This window comes from Diadema antillarum, unplaced genomic scaffold, assembly GCF_040938485.1.
Source record: "Diadema antillarum isolate AM-2024a unplaced genomic scaffold, OU_Dant_1.0 scf00000015, whole genome shotgun sequence".
NCBI classification, from domain to species: domain Eukaryota; kingdom Metazoa; phylum Echinodermata; class Echinoidea; order Diadematoida; family Diadematidae; genus Diadema; species Diadema antillarum.
In genome coordinates this window covers 57,400-62,943 of record NW_027270904.1, presented here as the reverse complement: position 1 = coordinate 62,943, position 5,544 = coordinate 57,400, and the positions used below count along the sequence as shown (strand labels likewise).

General features: G+C 40.6%; 1 pseudogene; it reads left to right on the top strand.

Annotated features, from left to right (window-relative positions):
• The first annotated feature begins 2,018 nt into the window (after positions 1–2,018).
• LOC139724057 (uncharacterized) lies at positions 2,019–3,422 on the top strand (annotated as a pseudogene).
• The last annotated feature ends 2,122 nt before the right edge of the window (positions 3,423–5,544 follow it).

Below are 5,544 nucleotides of genomic sequence, written 5' to 3'. Positions count from 1 at the left end.
TGTCAAGATTCATTCCTTCTTTCATGTCGTAACGAAGGAACTTGTAGACAACATCCAGTTTATCACTGGGGCCCCCATCTTGGTACACCGCTTCTGTATCCATACCTGCTGATAACACTGGAGCCGCAAGACGGCGCCCATCGGATGTACTGACTTTTTCACTCTGTAGCACACTTTCGGGACATAATGTTCTGCCCTTGTATTGCAGAGAACAACAGTGTTATTTCCTATTTCTTGCAGTCATGAAAAATGAGGGAAATTATGTCTTTTCTTGCAATGTGGGAAGGTGACTTGAATTATTCAAAATATTATTTTCACGCTGCTTTACACACCATCTAACACGGATCTTTTCTTTACAGCGTAAAAGCAATACGCCATACTTCGAACTCTGTACATCTGGAACGTAGATTCAAATCGTGTTATGGTCTTATGTTCCAGTATTCACTACCAACAGGGTATACTTGAGGACTCGCTTTGATTTTAGGTAAAAGCAGAAGTAAAAGCAATACTCGGGACAAGATTTATTGTGTTAAGTTCATTCGAGTGTTTGCTTCTGCATGCTGTTGAAGATTTTTAATGCCTCGCATGTCCTACTTCGTAGTCTGGTTTCTAACTGACATCAGGGAATTAACCTTTGAAGACCCCGCCGTCTCCTTGTCGTAAATCATCCTCCGGTATTTATGTCATTTTGTAATTAAGACGCCTTGTCTGCAGATTCAGATTTCAATTTGCTATAGCGGCCTGGTCTTTGCGGAAATTCACAGGACAAATCTGATTTAATCAGTATTCTGCACCATGCAGGTGACCTATTCGATTACCATCCGTAATTCTTGGAGCTGTGAACGAGAGATATGTCTTGAAGTTGATAAAAAGGAAAAGAAGAAAAAAAAAAGAGGTTTTCCCATGAGCAGCTCACGTTGCAGATGTTGGGCGAAGTACCCGTAAAAAACAAAAAACAAAAACAAAAACAAAAAACCGAGGATAATTCTAGTGTGTCCTGGATGTCTTGATCATAATGTAGTCCAGTAACATATTTTGATCCACTGGCATTTTCATCTTCGCACTTTCTATCCTATCTCCCTCTCTCTCTCTCTCTCCCTCTCTCTCTCTCTCTCTCTCTCTCTCCCCTTCTGCTTCTTCTCTTTCTCTCATTCTGTCTCTCTCTTCCCGTCTCTCTTTCTCTCCTCTTCTTGTTCTCCTTTTGCTCTCACTCTCTCTATGCCCCTCCCCCTCTCTGTTTCTCTCTTTCACTCCCTCCTCTCGTGGTTACATTCCCCCCTTTTTAGTCTTTTGTGTTTTTAAGCTTGTCTCTTTAGTTGAAACGACCTAATTACGAAATTGTCTCAAGCCATTCGTGGACGTCCGTGGGCAAACACGAATGTCGCCAGAGAAGAGGTGGTACTTGCAGAAGTCTTTGTTTTATGAATCACGTGCTGATTTTGCGGGAAGTAGATTTAAAAAAAAAAAGAGTGCACCGTGATGCTCAAACAGCAATCTTTCTCTTTTTCTAATTTTAGTATGTTTCTATTTAAACAGTCTTTTTCCTTTTATCTTCTTGGTTTTTTAATACATCTAATGTCTACCTAAATTTCCTTTCTGAATCCACTTAGACTTCCCATCTGTCTAACTATATACATGTATGTATATATACATGTATATATATATATATATATATATATACATATACATATATATATATATATATATATATATATATATATATATATAAAAAATAGCATACATACTTATGATACAGGCCGGCAGTGCACGACAAAAGTTATAGTGCACGTAAAATATAACGATTGCCAATGATAACCCACTATCGATTTGTTATCGGTTTTTGCTCCCTCATTTCAATCATCAAGTACTGAATCCCGCACCTTATCGACGCGATTGCGCCACAATCACGATACCTTTTTTCGATACTATCGTTATTATCGAAGTTTGATCCATATCGCCGCCAGCAACTATGTAGTACTGTAGTGGGGGACTCGACTAGTTCGGCGGTAGATTTAAACATGGAAGCTGAAAACAACAGGTTCGCTACTCTAACAGAGACTGATCTAAGCGACATCTTGGACAATAGGACGCAAAGAAAACTAAAGATGTCATAAAATACGCGCTTCGAATTTTGGAATCGTACTGCTCGGAAAAAGGAATCAGCCTGACGGATGTTGAAAGCAAGTCAGCCCAGGACTTGTGCCGCTTTCTGCGTACATTTTACGCGGAGGTGCGTAGGGGAAATGGGGAACTATACGCTAAGCGCTCTCTGATCACACTTCGTTATGGTCTTCAGCGACACTTTCAACAAACGCTTGACGTAAACATTTGTAGCGATGGTGACTTCAAAGGTGCAAATGATATGTTTAAAGCTGTGCTACACAAAGTGAAAGAGGCTGGGAAAGGATCCGTACGGCATAAGGACCCTATCACCGACGAAGATATGTCAAAAATCAAATCTTCACCTGCCGTCTCACCTACGACACCAAGGGGTCTCCAGAATAAGGTTTTCTTAGATCTAATATTGCATTTCTGCAACAGGGGAAGAGAAAATCTCCGCAACATGAACGAGGGAGATTTTGCTGTCACAACTGACTCTTCGAATCAAAGGTATGTGTATCTGGCTAGAGACATGAAAACCAAGAATCACCGTGGGGAAGGGCTTGATGACGAGCAAAGTCAACAAGGTCGTATGTATGAGACCCATAAGGATGACTGCCCCGTTGAATCTTTCGTGAAATATGTCTCACACCTACATCCACACTGTGATGCATTGTGGCAACGACCAAAAGCAACCACAAGGCCTGGCCATCCATGGTACGACAATTCTCCCGTAGGTGTGAATACTCTTGCGAACAAAATGTCGTCGATTACTGCTGAAGCGCATTGTTCGAAAGTGTATACCAACCACTGCCTTCGGACAACTTCAATTCACAAACTCGATAATGCTGGATTCGAAGCACGCCATATAATGGCAATCTCCGGCCACAAATCTGAGACAAGCATAAAGCATTATTCTCGAGTTGAGGAAGAGCAAAAGCGACGAATGAGTTTGACCATTTCTCGTGTCCAGTCGACGCCTACAATGCCTGCCACAAGCACGTGCTTGAATCCGGTTGCGCCTAGACCTGGTCCTACTCCTACTACTAGTACTACTAACGTTAGCTCTGTCGCTCGCAGATCTACGCCTACATCTAGTCCTAACGTTACGGCTGGACTCGCGTCACCCCACACTTCTCCTATCAACATCAGTTCCAACATAAGTACTCACCAGCAACTTCATTTTCATGGATGCAAAGTCAAAATTTATTATCAGAAGTAAACGAACAAACTCAATGACGATGTGATGGGCATGGTCTCATGTTATAGGCCTAGAACTATGCCATTATGGAATTTCACGTTTGGATCTTGTGTTCGGTGTTCCAGAGCGTTAATTACGTGTTAACTGTTGACTGTTAAGAGTTTCTACTGTTACTTCCGGATTTTGTCTACACAGCTTGAAAGAAACTGGTATTGGTAAGTGATCTGGACTTCCCTATTTCTACCTATTGTTATAATTCACCTGGGTATGTATGCTATTTTATATAACACATAGTGCATGAGTTCTTCTTGCACTATAACAATACAAGCACCTCCAAATTCTGAATTTGCCCTCAGGCAGTTATATTCAATTCGGCCTGCGGCCTCATTGAATATAACTGGCCTTCGGGACAAATTCAGAATTTGTCGGTGCTTATATATTGTTATAGTGCATTCGGCCTCATGCACTATATATATAATATATCATATCATATCACATATGATGCGTATATACAAATATATACCGCTGTATTAAAGAAAATGGGACTCACGTCATCTTCGAACCATTTAATCACGTGATCTTACATGTATTTCTACGACCCGTGCGTGAAATCTCCCGTGGTGTTCTCGTTTTTGACAATTAGTTCATTAGCACCATTCAATCGTCAATCCCTCGCCGCTCCACATGCTTTCACGACGCCAGAAATAAAATCCCTGTGAGATGATGGGGGAGGTGGAAACGTACTCGCAATCACTCCCACATTGTTGGATGGTCTCTTGTGAAGCGTATACCGACACGACGAGTTGAGAGATGCTGACTGGGGCGTTGTCCAATTTTTGAAGAGATGCTCTTAAGGCTCGATGACTTTGCTCGAGCATTAGAAGGTATCATGCGCCATGCGATCACCAACAAATTGAACTCTGCTTTCTCCGCATTTTCCTTTGTTTTTGATAGCTTAAAAGCAATCGCAGGAAACATACATCAAATTAGGAGAGATACATTATGAGAATCATTGAAAGAATGTTGATGTTCCATTCTCCAATCTCACAGGCGTCTTTTATTTGTATATATGTATATATATATATGTATACATATATATATCACAGTCAAACCTGTCTATTGCGTTCACCTTCTGTAGTGACTACCCGTCCTGCCGTATGCGACCACTAAACTCAATCCCCCAAAGAAAAACCATGTTCACTACCCTGTCTATAGTGACCACCTGTCTACAACCCATTTTTCGTCTCCCTTTGGGTGGCCGCTATAGACAGGTTTGACTGCATGTTAAGTACTTCGTAGTCCACATGTCGGTACAATGATATAAAAAAAGAAGAGAATTTAAAAAATGTATCATACTGTCAATACCAACAGTTTATTTTAAGAACACACAAATTTTTGTATTTGTAGCTACAGACACTCAAATGCTTTTAAGCACCATGGGATATATATATATATATATATATATATATATATATATATTTATACATGTGTGTGTGTGTGTGTGTGTTTACATATACGACTTATTTTTCTGACAAACAACAACAACAACAACAACAAAATCTTGACAGTTTCATCACATGCCTGCGAACGGGAATTTGGGCTACGTACGTCAAGCCAATAATCCGCCCTGCCGCGGGTCGATCTGCTCTGCTCTCCTCCCGCGAAGCTTACACAGCCCCGGGCTCATCTCTTGCGGCACGAAGCAGTAGTGCGTGTCGATCAGATGGCGCGTATAGCACGGTTATAAAGCCACATCCTACACAGTTCCAATACTGGCTGTGTCTGTACACTGAAATTCAGGTGAAGAGAGAAATACTGACATACATACATACATACATACAGACAGACAGACAGGCAGACAAAAAGAAAAAGGCAGAGAGAGAGAGAGAGAGAGAGAGAGAGAGAGTAAAATGAAGACAGACATTAGAACAGAAAATATTTGGTTCAAAGCTCTTTTATTTGCCCTATAGGATAACAAACAAGTTATTGATATTACATGTACTAAATTCATTTTGATAATTGCGTCATTGAATAATTCATTCCATTTAATCTAATTGAATGCCTGTTTGAAGTGGGAGGATGCTTCTCGAGCCGGTGAAACGATCTACTACGCTTAATAACAGAGAAATATACTTATTAATATTTTCCTAAAGGGGGCTGTCTTCCAGCGCGCCTGATCATTTCCATAGGATAATATTTTTGTGAAGTAATAGCAATCTGCTCTATGTAAGATAAGAGATAAT